Raw genomic sequence first — 20,569 nt, 5'->3', positions numbered from 1 at the left:
CCAGCGCCGGTGCCAGTTGAAAGGGGAGCGGGACTGGGGCGGAACCCGTTGCCGGTTTGGCTTTCGTACTGCCTGAGCGCAGCTTTTGGGCAAGACCTTTTGAGAGGAGCGCACGGAGAGAAGGAAGGTGACTCCCGTGGACCTTCCCCTCTACTTCTCCCAACAGAAAGCACCGTTTAACAAAAGAGTAACGTCTAAAAGGCAAAACCAGGCATCAGCCCTTCTTTATTTCAGGAGCAAAGGATAAGAGGCAGCTCGGTTTGCTAAGAAAACTGCGATGAGATAGATAGAACGCGTCTTCCATCCGCGCGACCTCTTTACATCGTAGAGTCTCTAAAGCTTTTGCAGAGTCTCGGTCGCCGAAGGATTCCGATTTCATCCGGTCCGTCACCTCTTGCCGCGGCACCCTTCTTCTCTGGGCCTCTTGCAACTCGTTGCTTGAGTCCGTTCAGCTCCCCATCGTTCACTTTCTGGTTTTTGCTACTAAAACCAGTTAATGCCACCTTACTTTTAGCGGTTGCCTTTTAGGAAGAAGCTACAAAGAGAATACATTTCCTAATATCCATGCACATTGCTGGAGGAGCAGCAACATCTGCTTGGAGACTCTCTGCTTTCTGCAAACACTTGGGCCCCCTGTGGCAGACCCCTGCGAGTCCTTTAAAGCTGGATTCATCTTTGCTTCAAGTATTTTGAGATAAATTGCACCAGCTCTCATTAAAAAAAAAAAAAAAAAAAAACCAAAACAGTGAGGGGACTGGATGGGAAAAAAGACCATAATGCAAATTATCGCATGAGGGGAGGAGGGAGACTGGCTACAGGGAAGAAAATCAGACAATGCAAAGTCCAAATGTTCAGTTCCAAATGCCCAGGCTTTGAACAGCACTAACTAAAGCCAAAAGAGCTCTCTTTCCAGCTTTTCGTCCTTGCTTTTTTTGAGCCACGTCTTGCTGGAGTTACTCAGAGCACGGCGACAAGAGAACTCTGAAGCCCGAGACAACCCAGCTTCTACCCAGGTACCAATATACAGATGAAGACGCTTCCATTTTGCGTTAACCTGTTGAAAAACCAGAACAAGACCGTAAGCGTCCGGCAAATCCCGGCAAATCCAGGGGCTGCCCCGCAGGGCAGGGGAGCCGGGGCAGCCAGGCACGGCGCAAGGCACCATCCCACGCCATCCACAAGCACAAAGGAGGCACGACCTTACGAAAGACAATAAATAGCATTGCAGCACTTTTTAGATGCCTCTTAGAGGTTGAGTAGACCCGCAAATTGTAGCGTGCTTGGCCATGCCCTGCAACAAAACGTACCACGTTCCAGATCCTGCTCCCTTCAAACCAATGGCAAAACACATACCGACACTGCTGCGACCAGTACGTGACCATTTTATTAAATACCAGCAGCTTCCAGTTTCAGTTTTGGTCCCCACTCTGTATTTAATAGGCTTGCTCATCCTATAAGAAAAGATTTCTTCTGGTGCGACTCCGACAAAACCAGTGGTCAGAGAAGAGCATCAGATGGTGTCTGTGAACTTTATGAGTCTGCCAGACACTTCTTTAGAACGCAATAAGCAGGAAAGCAAAATACCAGGTCCTCAGGTAAACTCTGCGCAAGCTAAGTAATACCGGTGGTGTTGGTTTGATTGAAAATGTTGTTTGGGCCTTTATTTAATAGTTTAGTTACAGAGCAGACTGCTTTTCATTACCATTTTAAATAGGCATTACCACTGTTGTTAATAATTTTCATGGTATTTTTACCCTCCAGCAACTTTATTATTTATTCTTAAATTATAAATGTTCTGCTTTTCTCTGGTATCTTATTCATATGTATTTATTCATTCATTTATTTATTTATTTGCTAGAACTCGATAATAAAGCATCCAGGAGAACCACGTACTTGTGAAAGAAAAAAGCAATAGAACTGAACTCGAACACCTACCCGGTCAGCAGGAGATCAGAAGTCGTGCTCAGCTCTCAGCAACCTGCCTGTCACCCTGGAATATTGCTGTAAAATCCACGCAGTTACGCTACCTTGACACCGATGCCTCGAGCCAGACGAAGTCTGCGCGTAACTTGTGCTGGGGGGGAGAACACCTGAAATACTGCAGAACCCTTTCCAGCGGCGTAAGTTACTCGTTGCTTGAATAACAAGCGTCCAAGAATAAATGTCGCTTTGAAATGTCCCATCGACTCACTAACGCCACACAGCAAAACGGTCCTTTGCCTTCTGGAGCTTGGCTGTGCTGCTCTGTCCGTGCCTGTACAGACAGACATCTACGTAGGCTGGAAACGAAATGAGAAGACAATAGAGCACCCCAAATGTAATATCTTCCCTGCTGATTTGTGTTAATTCAACAGATAGAGTCAAGTAGATGATGTGATCTGTATGCTCATTATAGTTTTCTCATCTTACTGAAATTTAATGTTTTGGTAATCCTAGCTGCTCCTTCAGGACTCTGGGCTTAGTCTGTGTCGGTATCTCAGCTCGCAGGAGCTGGAGCCTAAAATTAGTTCCTTAGATAAAACCCTATGGAAGTTGCAAGGCTGAAGGAAAGCACCTGGAAATAAGCGGTGGTGGAAGATAGATTGAAAAGCAAATTCAGCAGGTTACTTGTAGGGAAGTCGTAGAGACTTAGCCTTGTGAAAGGAAGAGCATTCACCGAAGAAGCAGAGTGCAACTCGCTCTTATTTAAATGTATTGGTTGACTGAAGTGGGAATATTCAAAGCAGATTTTTCCCCTATTGAGCAAGTACCAGCTGCTGCATCAGAAAGCAGCGCAGGAGAGCTGATAAAGCTCGTTCCCTTCCTTGCTGTGGCCTCGACATGGTCTCAGAGCACCCCAAAGGCTGCTCGAGGCTCTGCCGTCCGCTTAAAGATCCCAAAGGATGAGAATTGGTGATGACAACGCCAGTAACGTGGACAACACCCATCTCCTCTCCTGCCTTGATACGACTTCAGAATAATTTTGTTATGCATGTGGGATGCCTTTCAGATCTATCAAGAGTATTTTAATACGTGGAAAATTCAGTCACACCACGGCATACCCCAACTCAAAAAATAGCTAGTTCTTCTCCTTCTCTGCCACTTCGGCAGCAATAAAGCTACTACTGAAGCTTTGGCATTTATTCAAAGAGCAGCAAAACTTGTTGGGAGCCAGGAGTTAATAAATGATAAAGGGCTAAACAGAATGAATGTGACTAAGTAAGGTCTAAATGAGATATCAGCAGCTAAAAATACAAACATCAAAGAGAGAAGATTAGAAACAACTGAATCATATCAAAAAACAGCGAAGCATTGGGTTTGGAGCAGAAAACCTTTCTGACAAAAAAAAAAAAAATGTATAAGTGTACAGAACTGACTCCTAGAGGAAATGCTGGCAGCCCATTGACAGAGCAGTCAAACTTATGGAACTACTAGAAATTCAATGCAAGACAAATAATATTCGGTGAAAGTCATCCAAGAAGTGCATGCCGTTTCTAACTTCTGTTAGTGCTGAGTGCCATGGGACTATGAGTTCTGAGCAAGCTATAATTAGAAAGCAACACAGGCCTCAGAAGTTATTCCTACTTCAGCTATTTCTAAGGGCAATTTTAATTGGTGTTATTCAAATACAAACTCCCCCAGATATGAGTAACAACACAGTCTTCAACTTTCTCCTAAATTATTCCAAGTTTCTCAGTGAGAAATTATTTTTGTATGAGCTAGTTATCTCCTGTTAGCCATTTGAAATAATAAGAGAGCAACTTTGGTAGATTCTGAGCTAAACCTTCCTGACACAGGTTTGCAGTGAAAAAGACAGTGAGAATTAGCTCAGGAAGGGAATTGGCAACAGAAGTACTGTTGGAAGGGAAAGCTTTAATGTGTTCAGAAGACCGAGCACTAAGATATATGTGTATATGTGCATCTCTCTCTCCCTCTCTCCATAAACAGCTCAGAAGAGAATCAAGAACCACCTTCAGGTTTGGTGTTCTTGCTGCAGAAACGAGTTGCAGCCATGAGCAGAGAGCTGCTGTTTATATCCCTCTCACATTTGAAACAGCACGTTCTCGTGACTGAACATAATTCATCAAAGATGTCTGACTCTATCACCAGTTTCTACACTTAATCAAAATATATCATTCTTTCATTAGTCACTTGCATCAAAAGGATAATAGTACTTAAAACAAATTTCTTATTTTCCAAAGAGCTCACTATTAGACAATTCTTAATATGACTACTCAGAATGCGGTGACTTTGAGCAATGGTTTTCTCTTGCTGTATATTTGCGAAGGAAAATTGTTTCCTGATGTAAATTAATAGCGATGGCTTGTAGGAAGCACAAAACCTATGCATGTACACTACTATGAAACATGCTAGCAAAGCATTTATTTTATTAAGCTACAAAAGACCCCGCAAGATGCATTGAATGACTAACAGCAAGGTAAGGAGTGGGGGGAAAAAAAGCCTGTCTCCTAATCACCTCCGAACAACACTGAAATTTTGCAGACTCCTAGCATGTGCCATTTCACAGAGAGCTGCTGCAGAGACAACGACATTGTGCGAGGCAGGTAAGGCTGTGTTCTGATTCATACCCCATTAGAATTTAACTAACAGGTTGGTTGATATTGTCTAATTATCTGAAAACAGACATGTACTGGATATATGTACACGTACCGCATGCACCGCCAAAGGACATACAACTATTTGTGTTCTCAGTAGAAATCCAAACCTCTAACAGCTTGAAATAAAGGCCCCCTTTGCGGCTTTATTGGCAGCAAAGTTCTTGCACTTTCAAAGCAGGCTATGAAATTTCTGACAGAGAGGAATGGGCATTGTCAGACCTGCTGGAGCCATCAAGGAAAGCCGAAGGCCGTACTTCTCCTGCTTTGGGCATTTGTCAACACAACAGGGTCACAAAGACCAAAATGCAGTTCTTTTCCCTTAATTTGTTTTTCCTTTCACCATGGGATAAGGTCCCCTTCTGAACACTGTTTGTTCTAAAAAGGATCTCTCAAGCAAACTGAAAAGAGGCCAGTTACCTGCGGCAACTTCGTGCTATCTTAGTATAGTATGTATAGTATAGTATTTGTACTATAGGTGATATATCCTTCTAACGGTTGAAAAAACAAGTATCATTTATATGAAAAAAAATACAGCCCTTGCATTAGGTTTTGGCAGCATTTTTAGGAAATCTCTGAATTTCTAAATTAATGTTTTAAATATTTAGTTCATATAGACTTCCAACTCTCTGAGCCCCCCCCAGTAGTTTAGAAATCACATCTATGTGGCTCCCACCTGCATCCATGGGGGCTGCATCCTCCACGACTGACATGCCTCTGCCTTTCTTTTCATGGGAAGGCTTCAGAACCCAAGGCAACACAGGCTGGGTCTCTCTCCCATTTTCCTTTCCCCAAAGACGCCGCTTTGCTCTATCTTGTTAGCTGCCATAAATGGCTCCTACAGAAAGAATGAGAATTTGATTACGATGCATCACACAGACCAAGGAACATGAATCAGCATTGTTCATCCCACTGCAGCATAGCACCTCACAATGAAAACCACAAGGGGAATCTGAAAAACGACAATTTTGGCTCCGGATTAAAAGACTTCTTGAAATTTCAAGGAAATTAAGCCTGAACTTTAGGTTTAATTAATCAGTGAGGCAATTATTACATGCAAATATTGTTCTCAGCTCCAGACCTAAGTATCTCCAAAACATCTGAAGCGTTATTTTGGTTAAGGTATGCTTCTAATAATAACTTATGCATTGTAAACGTAAAGGATTACAAAATAATATGAGAAATAAGCACCTGTAAAATAGATGTTTATTCTCAGTATTCTTCTCACTGTAATGAGTGTTCTTATATCAAGGTCGGCTCTTTGATGCAGTGGTGTCAAGTGCCTCAGAAATGCCACTAACTAGGCACATTTTTCAATAAAAACCAGCCATTTGTATCGATCCCTTTTTACAGTAGATAGCTCTGTCAGCATGCAAAGTGAGGTCAAAGTTAACAGGGTGGCAATGATGGCGGTGTTCATGTCCTCCACTCATTTAAAAGATCACCACATTTTGTCTTCATGACAATTAAAATACAAAGGAATTTCACAAATTGGATTGAAATCCGTGAGCAATTAAAAAAAACCTGTGAGTCAAACACCATTATCACTGTATTAGAAAACTGGACTGGAGTATCATTGCTTTGGTAACATAGGAAAAAATGGACCCATAATTGACACAGGACAGATAGCTGGAAAGGAAAATAATGAAGTTGCTCAGGGTGAATTTGAAGCAGCGAAGTCTTTTAACTAAAGGCAAAATAATTGGAAAGTTTTAGCTAAGAAATAATGGGAAAATGAACAGAAGACTACCATAGAAATAGCTTGTGTAGGCTTAGATAAAAAATAGAGCAATTGAGACTTGAAGACAGCATTGGCAGTGATTAGAAAAGTAGAGACAGAAAATTAGAGAAAATGACAAAATGTTATGCATAGATGCCGCCCTCTTTTAAGTCATCATTTTCTACGGAGTTGTTCAGAAAGTAAGGTACGAGTTGGGAAAGGGGGTGAAGAAATGAGACCGCACCATTGCAGAGGCAATCTTCCTTTAATGAAGAGCAAATCATCTCTGGATTAATGGTTTCCTGTGGTGCTGGGGTGCACGATGCGTTACCTGCACTGTTCTGGTTCTTCATCTGTCAGAACTTGGACAGCAATACAGGCACATACCACGGGGTGCCCCAGCCCTGTGCCTGCACGTCACCAATGCGTAACGCGTCTCCAAGCACTGGATTTAGCATCAAGGCAGAGCAGTGCTAGTTGGCAACAAACGTGCAAGTGAACCGCGTGCCTATCTTGCAGCCAAAATCTGATGATCGCATAGGCGCAGCTCAATGAAGCAGCTGATCTGGGTATAGGCTATGGTGTTTCTTTGCAATCCTCAGTTGAAACTACTGTCTCAACTGAGTTGCCTAACATTCAGAAGAAATGGGTACATCGCTAAATTCATGTTTTTTTGTGGTTTTTTTTTTCTGGACAAATTTCTGAGAAAGTAAGCGTACACCTCTGGGACAATATATGTGGCATCTCTAAGCTTGTTACTGGGATCTCTAGGTTTCATTCACTCTGTCATCACCACTATTTTGTTTATCACATCTCAATCCTTCAGCCAGCTAAATCCTTGAAACAAACTGAGAAACAGAATCACGTAACCAAAATACTGTTCTGTATTCTGCAACCATTTTGCAAACAGTTCACACTGATTTCCACGCCAAACTCGTGTGAGCATTATAACCAAGGGTACTTGGCTGTAGTCCCACTTGGCAATAAGGTGATTTGGGCATAGCCTTCGTGCCTGCCTCAGTTTCATCCAGCCTGTGATTTGAGCGGGATGCAAAGGTGACTTCTTTCTCTCTATAAGCATTCCTTATTCAGGAGTAAGTCGTTATCTGCTGTGAGAGAAAACAGCTTCAGAGATTCCCTGTTCTTTGCTTCCTAAGGTGCTGTTCGGCTCGGTGGGAAGATGCTCCAGACGCCCCTGTTTCTGGGTACCCTTCACCAGTAAGAACGAAGTGGCCTCGAGCTGCGGCTCTGTCCTGCTCCTACCACCTTACACTCCCCCGGGAAAGGTATACCAACTACATTTTCATTTTTGCAGTCCCGCTAGGAGCGGTGTGTATGTGCATGCAGGGGAAGATATCAGAGGCTGCGACTTCAGCAGAATAAAGTAGGTAAACTTCCACAGACTGCTGTCTTGCTGAAGCTGGTACTAAGTATATCAGAGAAGGAAAAAACCTCCACCCTGCTGTCACCTCCCTTGTGCCCGTTCACAAAGGCAATCTATAAACTGGAAGTACACAAAGGGCAACGTTTAGAAGAATGTAGTAGTAGTGTTGGCACATTATGAGTGATGAGAAACAGCACACCTATCCTAAGATACAGCGGTAATAATTTTTTAATCAGCTAATCCCACTGGTTCCAATTTTCTGCAGATTTCCCAGTCTTTGCTTAGATTTTTCCTTTGCTCCAAATTTTATTTTCTATGAATCGGTGCAGAGGTGCTTGCAGAGGGATTTGTCATCAATATGTGCTGTTAACTCACAACTAAAAAGTTGTCAGGAGCACTATAGGCTTTTTAATAGATGATCCTTTCATAAAAGACGCATTTAAAACCACCAGCAATACCCATGACCAAATATATATAATACATATATATAATAGAAATGTCCTTTCCTACAAAAGTTAGGGAAGATCTCAGATAAAGGATTCCAAACCTTGAGCGTGATAATATGCATCTGTATCAGCATCTTATAGCATCTGTTCATTCAGTGTTACAATTGATTGAAGATGGTTACTAATAACCGCATCATTTGCTCCTCCCTCTTCTCTCCGCTCTTTTCAACAACCTTTAAATCTTTAATATAAGATTTTTCCTTTGCTGTTTCTACCCCAAGGTTAAAGCTTTTTATTTCCACCCAATAGCTGAAAATGGAGTTTTGAAATGAGCGGTGGTGGTTGCAAGGATTGCAGCAAGGTTGGATGAACAATTAAGATAATGGTGGGACTATCCAACTGAATAATCATTCAGCTAATGATTGCTGTCTTGGAACATTGTATGAAGTATGGAATAAAAGGAAAATCAAAAGGAATTCCCTTTGAATAGATGTTTGGCATGGCTGAGTGCTGCAGCAGCATATCTGAATTATAAAGGATGTTCACTAAGACAAAAGCCGTATTCTTTGCTAGAGAAGAGGAGGATTTAATTTGTTGCTTTTTTTTTTTTTTTCTCCCTCCAGATTTATATTTCAAATGCCAAGTGTTTCTTTCTTGGATGCTCAATTATTGTTTGAAAGGATGTGCTCCAAAAGAAGAAATTAAAAAAAAAAGTGCTTTTACCTTTGTAGTGCCAGAGCACAGTGGTAGAAACAAGCTGCAGAGAGGAGGTACTTGGGAAGTCTGCACAGGAGGAACCAGGCTTTGTGCTGATTCTCTCCAAGGTAACAAATAATGGCTTGAGGAGAAGGAATATGGGCTATAAGCTGTGTTTGATTACTTGGCTATCTGGGCGTATAGACTTCCCGGGGCAGGTACGACACTATTGCATGCCCTGATTTGAATTTGTTAATCCAGTAGATTTACATTCTCTGAGAAGTGGGACTCCAGACATAGAAACTACACCTTTTTCTCAGGGAGCCAGATTATAACCTTTGTGTTTTGCTTACTCACAGCTGCTGTGAGTCACTGAGGTGTCACAGTCACAAATGCATTGGGATCCTTAAGTGTTTATTACTGTGGCACCACCTTTTGCAACCCAACAGTTTTCTCAATTACATTTGTAGATTTTTATTACTTGGAATTAGTTTTGATCTATATTGTTTATTGAACTGGTCTTAATTTGTTGTTTGGTTTTGGTCTGTTTGGGTTTTTTGTTTAATAAGAGTTTACTAATCAAATTCTGGGAGTATGCCTGTTAATACAGTAGGTTCAAATTTCTTATGGTTTAAAGATCTGCTATTTTGGACTGGAGGGGAAAAAAAAAAAAAAAAAAAAGCATTATTTTGCTTCAGTCCCCAGGAGAACCAAACCTTCCTTTTTCACTAACCTTAATGAGGCAGCAGTCTATCCCCAAAGCCCAAATGACATTTTTCTGAAATGTTCAGGCAGAATATATTGAACATGCATCCCTTGCAATACAGTTGCTAACAAAAGTAAATATTCCAGATGACCTTTGCCAGGCCCTGTGTTTACCAGGGGTATTAATTAAACTTCCATGAAAAAGTCCACAAGGATTACATGAGAACCAAGAATAACATCCCTCTGACATGCCTGGCCTATTTTGGGTGTCATTTAACTGACAGTACAAGCTATTTGTGACCTGTCACCCTTTTCATTCATCAATCTAAAAACTCAGTATTCTTGGCTTAAAACTCTAGACAGAATTACATACCTCTAGTTTAGCAGTAGCAATTTCCCATTTCACTCAGCATGATGCAAACCATCAGATGCTCTGAAGCTGCTTAGATACCTGCTTTGGCTGGCCGATATTGTGTTCCTTGTGGTCCTCAGCAAGATAAAAAGAAAAATCACTTATACCAAATGATCTATCTATCAAGCTAAGATTGATTTTTCAACAGTTTCGTAAGTACAATCTTTAGCACTTGTCTATAACCTTATGGTTTTGGATGAGAGAGGTAAACCATACATGCCTGAAAATATGCAATCCTTTTGACTGAGAGACGTGTATTATTCTATTCTACAAAGCAATAACTTAACCTATAAGTTCAACATCCTACCTTTACTATTTCAGTAGCATTGAAGCAGTAGAAGAGAAAAAAATGCCAACTATCTTTGGGTCCTCATGCCCCAGGTTAGAATACATTAAAATGTACTTTTCTGTCCTCTGGAAGCAGCCCGACTTGGAAACAGCGAAGTAAAGAAAGCCAAATTGAGTGAAATCTGTCTCTAGAGGCAGTAAAACGTGCAACACAATGTAAGCTCCTTCGTGCCTCCACTGAGGAGCCTTCCTTACCTAGAAGGACCAGTGACTGCCACCGTAGCCACGAGAGCCTGTACTGGTTGAAGCTCCATCCTGCAAGTCTCAAAACCAAGGTAGCTTTGTTATGCTACATGTGGTCCCACGTCACATTGGTCTAGAAAGCTTGCATTTGCACGTTTGTCTACAAAGTTTGGGAATTTAAGGTACAGGAAAGTGTACATCTGTCATCGCCGCAGTCTTAAATGAGACCTGCCTCGGGGAGCACCTTGCTCGTATCACATTGCGTGCTTGCCCCGTCGGAATTTACAGAGCAGCTTCTGGAAGAAGGAAGGATAATTCTGCATAAACTTCATTCAGATCTCTATTTAATTCTGCATTCCCAGTAAAGTTTTAAACTCACAACAGACAGGAGCAGATAGTAAGCTGAACACTTCATCTAATTCATTAATCCAATGTTTTACATTTTTATTTGAAAAGGAGTGTCAAAGCACACTAAAATTGGATATAAAGAAAACAGAGGGTGAAAACAAAAGCTTAGAGAGACAGATAAGCTACTCCGAGATAGGAAGAAATGCAAATCTCCTGCGAATACATTGGAAAGAAAAACATACTGGAGAATTTAAATGGCTAACTGAACCTAATTTCTTTTGTTATCACTCTCAATAAGCAGAGAGGTTTTTTGTTTTTCTCTCCCTTCATGTATTTATGGAATACTCTTTGTGGCAATTTAAAGATACTTATATGTTCTTCTGAGAAGTGTGAATCATTGGCCTCTTTACAATTACCTGGTTCTTAAGAGAGAAGAAGATTGAATCAGACCTCCACAGAAGGGAGGGACAAATGGAGTTTTCTCCTAAAATGATGCCTTGTTGAATCTTGTTGCAATGAAATTATGATTAAACCATAGCAAAGAGAAGGTATACGCATATAGGGACCACTATTCCACATAAACACAACTATAACTCACTATTTTATTTTGATCACAACTATAATACAAATGTTCTCCTGGATGACAGCTTGGATCCAGTAAGGAGATAATTGGGGATAGGTGCTAATGTCTTGTCAAAGTTATATAGATTCTTTTTGAAAAAGACATCTGGTTTAAGTGCTCAACGCCAGCTGAATCCTTATAACCAAAGGCAATAATTGCTTGCTGCTGATGTGTATCCATGAATAATTGAAGGACTTGCCTTTCTCTATCCTTACTTTGGCTCCCGGGATTGAAGGGACCCAGGCTTTGCATTTATTAAATAGATCTAATCTTGTTTTTATTTAATTTCCATTTTTATTGCATTTCTGTCCTCTGTTCTCATTCATGTTAACATTCTTCCCCCATTGTTACACACAGAGCTGTGTGTGTAACAGCACCAAAACAAAAAGGTGCCTGAAAGCATGTCTTGTATCTAGTGCTTGCATTTCTTTAAAAAACACAACTTGGTGGGTTTTTCAGGGGACTCTATGTCTGAAATATCTATAGAAGACCTCTTCAAACGACAAAAAGGCATTTACAACAAATCATACTAGTCAGTAGGGTTTCCTTTCCTTCTAAAAGAAGAAAGTCCTCATAACAAGCCCTTGTGTTACATTTCACAGTATTTTTTTTTTTTTAAACTGGAATTATGATGATAAGTTAAGCTTCCTTTTGTTTATGCAGACTTAGAATGTGCTACAGGCTAGCAAACTGATGTTTTCCCTATGTTTATTAAATCCAGTGGCCAAAGATGTGTGTTTATTCTTGAGAGGTGTCCTTATCAAAACCTCTGCATGTGAATTTTAAAAGAGCATTTTACCTTATCAGTCGAGCAACACAGTCATTTTTGTATTCAAGATAAAAGAAAGAGCCTGAAGATAATTTTATTTACATACACAACCACAACCCCCCCCAACACACACAGATATATATGCAAAATATAGGAATGTTACTTTTATATCTGTTCGGGCTCAGACAAGGGTTGTTAAGAGGTAGTCTTCATGGCACACGTAGACCAGCTATGAATGCCAACAGTGGAAGGAATTTCACCCTTTTCTAAGCACACAGTACTAAACAAACAGCTACTTATCTGGGGCTTGCTCCTGCTTCTATATAACTCAGAGGCAAAAGTGTCAAGAAGAAGAATATTAGATTCATTATATTCTTTAAAAAAATATGAAAAGTGCTATATAATTCAGCTGTTGACCACTGCTAAATGCAATTTAATAGGCTAAATGAATGCAGCATGCAAAATTTATATATGTCTTTACAGTTCTTTAAGAATATGCGATGCATTATTTAAAGATTACTAATGTTAGACCTTTGCTAGCCATTCAGAATGAAGGATTAAACTATCTGGGACTAAAAAATACCTGAATGTGCCAACATACTACTTCACCCTTTTTGAGCAGTAATTTAGGAAAAGTTTTCCACCTTAATTTTGAAACCTTAGTGTATTTTTGCAAGTACTCAGCATTCCTATAGAAATACAGGGAAGAAAAAGCTCTAAAGTATGAATGGATTAAGATTGAAAAAAACTGATTTCTATCTCCAACTCATCCCCCTCTTTTCATCTTATATATTATCAGTTCCACGTATAAGAAACAGAGGTGCCATTCCTAGTTAAAGAGGGATGAAATAAATATTTGAGATTTTTCCTCTGTTCACATGGAATTTGCAGGTCAAAATAGAAGTTACTTCCCTGGATCTGCATGTTGCAGTAAGCTTCCAGTGGCTACTCAGTTAAATACTCAGTAGAGTGATTTCTAAAGGAGATATTCAAAAGCACCTCTGCTCAAAATCGTGTGTAATGTCACAGCTGGGACATTCACTTTTAGTATCGGACCACTTGATTCAAATCTCTGCTCCTGACCAGGTAGGAAAGGGATGTCAAAATATCAGACAAGTATTGTGGCACGTGGGTAGAGGGGTAACGCTGGCTTCTCTCTCATTTTTGCGGAGGGGTGGAAGCCACTTGTACACCTAACTGGATGCAGGAGAGGAATCCAAGGCAGTACAATAGCACAGGCACAGAAACAGCTGCTGTGGAATAACAGAAAAATTAAGTGTTCATATCCCTGATCAGAGAGATGCATAAAGGCACAAAAAAGAAATAAGCTACCTTGCGTTCACCATATTTATCACAGGAAAAGAGCACGCGCGTGGAAGTTTATCACAAAACCAGCTGCTTTAGTACATCAGAAGCAAGTTACCTCCCAGTAACTCCTTATACCTCAAAGCCCTCCTTACTTTCCTGAGTAGGATTTAAGCCACAGCCTCTCCTTAAGATCTTTAGAGGCTATCTGGGGTATCTCTCTGCTCAATGCAATTGAGTTTTTTATCACGAACACTGCATCCTGCAAGTACAATTTTCGCCTTGCTTTGTACAGGGCAGCCTAGGTCCCTTATACAGAGGTACGCTCACGAAGCGGGACCTTCGTGAGCAGCCGTCAGTGCCTTACCCGCTTCTGAGGCAGCGCGTGGAGACTCTGAAAGTTTAATCTGTCACACAAAAATCAAACGGCCTATTCTCATTCTGCACGCCATGCCTACACAAAGACGTTTGGCCACCTGCTTTTAAAATGCTGAGTGTAAACACATTGCATTAACGAAAGTAGAAAACAATATTTTTGATGGAGCTTGTTTTGATCTGGGCTACTGCCTTGCTTGCAGATCTGGAGCCTATTGATAAGAGCACTCTGTCCTTGGGCTTAAAACTGAAGACATGACATTTTTGTTAATGCTGTTAATCTCATTAGATATCTGCCCAGAAGTTTTTCCACAGCAAAATGAGTCAGAGAGTAGAATGGTTATGGATTTTTTGTTAACTTGCGAGACTTTTTCCCTGGCTTTGGAGCATTCACAGCTACCAAAATGAAACAGCTTATACTCTGCAAACCCCTGTAAACCCAGCATAACTCACGACGTAAGGCAATTCCAACTGATTCAATAACGTGAAGGCTACTTTCAATTTGTTCGAATGGTGCATAGACTGCTTTCTATAGAAGAATAGCTCGACAATTTAGGTTATTTCAATGGACTGTTCACATTCAACTAAGTTGTCACCATCTGTTCCACCTTACAATTATAAATGCAAGCAAACATTGTTCACAGTTTCATTTGGGGTACATTCCTTTTCCTGCAAGTGCAAGCCATACATCTGTTTTCTGGCAGGGAATGTAGACCCAAACTGGGAAAATTTCCCTCTTCTGGTACTACAAATTCTTTGAGAAGACCACAGCAGTTTTTAGATTAAAACGTGGTGTTTGTGATGAGCACCAGAAAAAGTACAAAGTGTATAAATGATGTCTGAGAGCACCAGTCCCCTTTCACATTCTCCCCTATGTTCCCGACTCTCTACTTGTGTACCCGATATACGATAAAGTCCACTACCGAGGAAAACAACTGTAATGCAAAAAGCCTCAAAGGGGATACTGTGATATATTCTATTATAAATTTTCTTAAAAAATGGAAAATTAATAATATCTCACCATGCTGAGAATCAAAATAATTCTCATTCTTTTTCTGGGATTATGGTCATTTAAAGAATTAACTTCAAAGCACCAGTCGAAGTAGATCTCAGCCCTTTTGTACCAAGGAAGCTGTTGTACAGCAGAATCAGCGTCTGTGCAAATTGATACACTTTCTTCTCTAAAGGAGCTCCTCTTTCAGGCCCTTTTAAAAACGCAAAATGAGCTGTCATAAGGAAGCCCAAGAGGATTTTCCTATTTGTATCTTTTTTTCCTTTTCATTGCCAATGTATAGTATTAACCTCTAGCTCGCTCTGCTTGCAAAAGGCAGCCTTGCAAAATGATAGGTATGGGTCACACAGCAGTTACACTTACTGAACTGTCAATATCAACTGTTAATTAGTTGCTAATGGTGCAATTTGCTCCGACAATATTTCAGCAAAAGAAACTCTCCTGTTCCAATATTCCTGACAATCTTATTTTCTTGACATACTAAGGCCAGAGCAATGAAGTCTGTTATTATTTCTGTCTTTATTTCTTCACCCAACAATTTCCTTTGAGACAGTGAGATGATGGGTAGTAGGAGACAAAGTCTCTCATCTGCAGGATTCTGGCTTGAATGCAGACAGGGATGCTAGTAACCAGAAACCTGTTATTTTCCATCACAAGATTTTAGCGTGCTTTGCAGCGCACAGACATTTCTAGTAGAACGTGTTTATCGCAAAACCCCACCATTGCAATTGCTGTCTATCCTAGGCAGCCTACCTATGCTAGGCTACAGAATTCACAGCCTTGTCAGCATTACAGGTTACAGACAAGAAAAGATTGGGAGGCCCCTTTCTCTGTTAGACTTCAGCCTGTTTCTAGAGTGTAATAACTACAGCTGGCTAACAAGTATAATAGGCATCAACAGAACGGTTTTTCCATTTGGTGATAAAAACTAGAGTAGCACTCTGTGCAGAGTTTTCATTGGCTATGACAAAACTTTCACTGGGAAAAAAAAATATTACATTTTAATTCATGTAGCCTTTTCTATATGATCTCTTTAAAATCTTTGCTTGGATACTGGAGAGATAAGACACAATATTGTTTAGACCTGTTTAAAAATGGCAGTAGAGTTGCCAGGTACTCACTTAGGATGGTAAACCAAACCATCTCGCGGTATCCCATGGGACATCTCACGCATCTGGTGAAATTAGACAACCCTGCATAGTCCTACCTACTGATTCCCAGAGCAAACAATCTCCGGGAATAAACTCCATAGCTCTCTCAAGTTTATCAGAGAACATAAGATAACCAAAATTTGTAAGGACACTTCAGTCTCCTGCAGCAGAATACAAAAAAAGGCTTAGACTAATAATGAACATGATCATAGGCTTCTGAAAGAGCTAACAGAATGGATTGATTAATGAATTAGCCAGGTATGTGAATTAGATAAGTACTATTAACCCAAATTTAGACAGGGATAAGTGGAAGGGCCAAGTTTCCATAGCTAAGTTCTTGAGAGTTCGTGTTTCATAGCCAGGACTGGATTTGCAGAGCAACTGGGTACACACAAAGCTACTGAAGACATTTAGGTGCTGCAAGAGGTTGATATTTCTGCATACTCTTCAGCCCAAACATGGACAGTTACATAAAAAGTCTAGACCATTTCTTAAAAATTGAACAACATGCCTTACCCTAAACAAAACAGAAAACATCTCTCCTCCTAAGTTTTCAAACCAGTAAAAACTACATATGCAAAATAAAATGTACAAAGTTTACTATGGGCTCTAAAGTTAAAAGAGGTATGAATTATTTAAGGTGTATTATGGTATCTTGAACATGTGTGTGAATGGATGTGGATGGAAAGGAAGTTATAATCATATTTCTGTGACCATTATAAACACACTACCTGGGTGACAACTGATATTCTCCTACTACAGACAGCACAAAAATTTCTTGGATGATTAAAATTAAACCTTCTTCATTGTTGGATATGCTATCTGACGTCCATCAGGACAGCAGAACTACAGGTGCTCATGGACCCAGTGGAAAGAATTTTGTCTTTTGCTCATGAAACTCCTGAGACCTATTATAAAGAAAGAAGAAGAAGGAAGCCTCTGTAACAAACAACTTCGCCAAAATAGAGGCTCATTCAAATATCTCATTTCAGTCTTAATCAAAAAGTTAACACGACAACCCGCTAGGACTTGGTTCTCATTCCTAACGATGCTTAGAAGCCAAATATAGTCTCATATTGAGTACCATGAGTACCATAATACCATGAAACAACTGTAGCATGAGTTTTAAGTACAGTTGACTTTATACAGGGAATATATTTATGTTATTGGATCCACTAAACAATGAGCTAATACCTGTTACTTAATATCTATCTATCTATCTTACCCACTTTTGATTACTATCTTATGCTCAATTACAGATTCCCTTTAAAGGTTTATTTTTCTTTCCAGCTGAGAAAGAGAATAAGCACGCAATCTAGGTGCATCCTTACGGTCCTGCTATTCTCTGAGGATGTTCCAAACCCAGAGCTAAGCAGAAGTGGGTCATGCAGGAACTGACTGCATTCTTCATCTTAAACAGAGAAGAATCAGGTCTCAGGCAACTGTGACAGCTCCATCTTTTTAGAAGAGATCACGTGCTGAAGACATCCCAATTCTCACAATCATCAAGATATAAAATTTATGCATGAATAGGTGTGTTCGCCACTGTGTCCTAAGCAGTTTCACTCTGCATTTTGTTCGCTCTCCTTCAACCTCTAATTTATAATGGAAATATTTTTCTATACTTCCTACTACAAATTGTTGTATAACTTCAAATCTCTGAGACACCAATTGAATTTTTACTGATGAGGGACTGAAGCAATCTCAGTGACTAGGTCCGCGTAAGAGAGCTAGGCACAGCTTCACCACACCTAACCCTAAGTGCCCTCCTATTGTCCATGCCATAATCTTCCCAATACAAGAGCTAAAATTGGTTTAATCCAGCGAAGCTGGCACTCTCAATTATCTAAACTCTTGGCAGGGAATCCTAAGGAGATGGGCTTAAGTTTCACCTCCTAAGAAGGAAAGGGCTGCAGGAAGGCTTCGATAGCAGGAATTTTAAGAACTTTATCTCAGACTGTGCAAGCGCCTGCTCGTAGAAGCAGAGTCCTGCTTTAAACAAACAATAGGAGGATTTGAAGCTCAGTTTCTCATCCTCCGGGTGGAAGCTATAAACACCAGGTTGTAAGTAAAAAAGAAGGGAAATACAGAGCACGTTTCTTCTTCCTTTCCCCTGTGTTCAATATGAAATCTCACCTGGCTTTCTGTTCTAAGAGTATTCATTTGATCAGTCTTTGCAGGTGTTATGGGGAAGGGAAAATTTCATTTCTGAATCCTGCTGGAGATTAAGGACCATGCTGCTCACTAAAGAAAAGACTTACGTGTTGGCTCGGTGGATGACTACTGAGGTATCCTCGTTAGTGGACAAGTAGGCCTCTGCAGGCTTAACTAGTCACTGGGAAGGCTTTGGAGAATCTATATTTTAGATTTAGCCATTTAAAAAAAAAAAAAAATCAGTCAAGCTTTGCGCATTCTGCAATTACAAGAAAATTCACTAGCGACAATTACAGGAAGTGGTTTCTGTAGTACTACAGTTTCCTTCACGTGTGTACATCAAAAGGAGTCAACAGGGGTTTCTCTAGTAATTGGGATCTGTGTGATGCTGAATGCTGATAAGGTGGTTCCCCATGCACCAACAGAGACTTTCTCGGTATTTCTAGACTGGTCTAAAGTGATTATGTAAAGTGCTTTGGAATCCCGTCTAGTGAGATGCATTTCTGAAATTTATTTGATATATCATAATATGTTTTGATAAATACTATAACGTACCCCAATATTATGGTAACAGATGCTTTAGGAAAGTGAATGTAGGTGGTTGTAGTAGTCTAGATTGCACACATCCGGATGGAAAGAGGTCAAAGAGGTTACTTGCCGGTGGTTTTTCAGCAATTTTATAATGTTGGCTGGTTTCACCCTGGTCCCATGAAGCACATCACCAAAACTTTTCCCCTAACTAGCTCTGCTGATTATCTTTTTGACTATTTTTTGCAACTTGATTCTGGAGGACATCAAGGCATTTTCACATTGTGATCCAAATAGCCCCACTGGCATGCTTGTGTTCAGAAACAAATGAAAAATTTAGGTCTTTCCAGGAGCATAATATGAGTGAATAGATATTTCCATGCCTGAATTAAAGATTTTCAGACACAAAAGGGGAAGTCGGTAGGTGACAAGAAATTAACTTTTTTTTTCCCTTGAAATTTTCTTTCTCAACCCTAAAACCAATGTGAACAGAAATTCAGATTTTTGTTCACGTAGATCTGTGACCGAGGATCGATAACTTTCAAGACAGTTCATAAACACTAACATGCCTTGGGTACTTATATATATTATTATACCCATACGTACGTTAAGAAGAGAAAAGAAGTAAAAAAAGGAAGCTTGAATATTTTTGGTGACATCATTATCATCTGCTACAACTTGTCATAAAGACTTTCATTTATTCGTTTGACCTGTCCAGAGTCTGCACTTTCCAAATTTCAATAGCTCATTTTTAGTTAAGAATTCCATGTCTTGCTCTGGTTGCTGGCAACTTTGCAGTTTTTCAGATTTCAAATCACTTGTCTCCTCCTTCACCTTTAATTTACAGACCTGATTACTTTTTAAAGTACTGGAATTAAAGTATATTTTCAACAGTTTGACTTATCTTGACTAACACCATTTTAAAGAGCGTTCTCCTGTAGTATATGTTACCAGGTAGTATTTTAATTTTTATCCTGTATTTTGTACTCCAAATATCATTCTGTACAGTCCCTGAACTGTAACTCTAAAGTGATCTGCATTTTTAAATCAAAATCCAACCCAATTCACTTGAGGAAAAAGGTAAATTTTTAGCATGAAGATTAGTTATGTACTACCTACAACTCCATTATGGGCAAGTCAAAAAAGACCTAAATTTTAAAGGGGAAAATGACTTTTTTTTTTTTACCCCCACATGAAAGGCCTGAGCATATATATTTGTGTGGTGAGACTTAGGGTCACCTGAAGCTCAGAGCTTAATGAATTGCCGTTAGTCAAGGAAAAATCCCAGCTACTACCAAAACCCACCCCAGACTTTAAGGGTCAGTCTCTCCTCAATCTTCATGTGAACATTCTTTATGTCACTTCCTTGTGCAATGGTCAGCCCTTAAACTGACTTTTCTCTTGATTTATTCATTTACCAAATGACCCTTTGTTGAAGAGAAACCAGTACATAACTGGTGGGTCTGACCATGCCACCTTCAGTTAGAAGTCATTTTATCTCTATGTACACACAGGATTCAGATACATCTGTGAGAGGCAATAAAATTAGACATATGAATTTATGAAGTTAGATTTTAAAAAATGCATGCATAGCATCAATGAACAGTAATTGCAATATGTAACTACACGCACAAACACAATTAGACACAGAGACTTGAATGTATGAATATTCTACTTGCTTATTCAGGAAGGGTTGGTCTAAATGAACATCAAATAATAGCGTATTTGTTTTGCAAGTGCAATTATATTATGAGTTTTCCCTCTCTGACTCATAAATAACCAGGCTTTGTTCAATGTTACAAGTCAAACTGCATTC

General features: G+C 39.9%; 1 long non-coding RNA gene across 1 annotated transcript in view; it reads right to left on the bottom strand.

Moving 5' to 3' along the window:
• Window positions 1-259: 259 nt before the first annotated feature.
• LOC115352235 overlaps window positions 260-20,569 on the bottom strand; it is a 90,808-nt gene continuing 70,498 nt past the window's right edge. Inside the window, exons 3-5 of the long non-coding RNA XR_005934156.1 lie at window positions 9,920-10,033; window positions 5,272-5,433; window positions 260-2,279 (exon numbers count right to left, since the gene is read on the bottom strand). This is a non-coding gene — a long non-coding RNA (uncharacterized LOC115352235). The remainder of the gene's footprint in view (window positions 2,280-5,271; window positions 5,434-9,919; window positions 10,034-20,569) is intronic.

Source organism: Aquila chrysaetos, chromosome 16, assembly GCF_900496995.4.
Source record: "Aquila chrysaetos chrysaetos chromosome 16, bAquChr1.4, whole genome shotgun sequence".
NCBI lineage: Eukaryota > Metazoa > Chordata > Aves > Accipitriformes > Accipitridae > Aquila > Aquila chrysaetos.
This window is presented reverse-complemented; position numbering and strand designations above follow the sequence as displayed.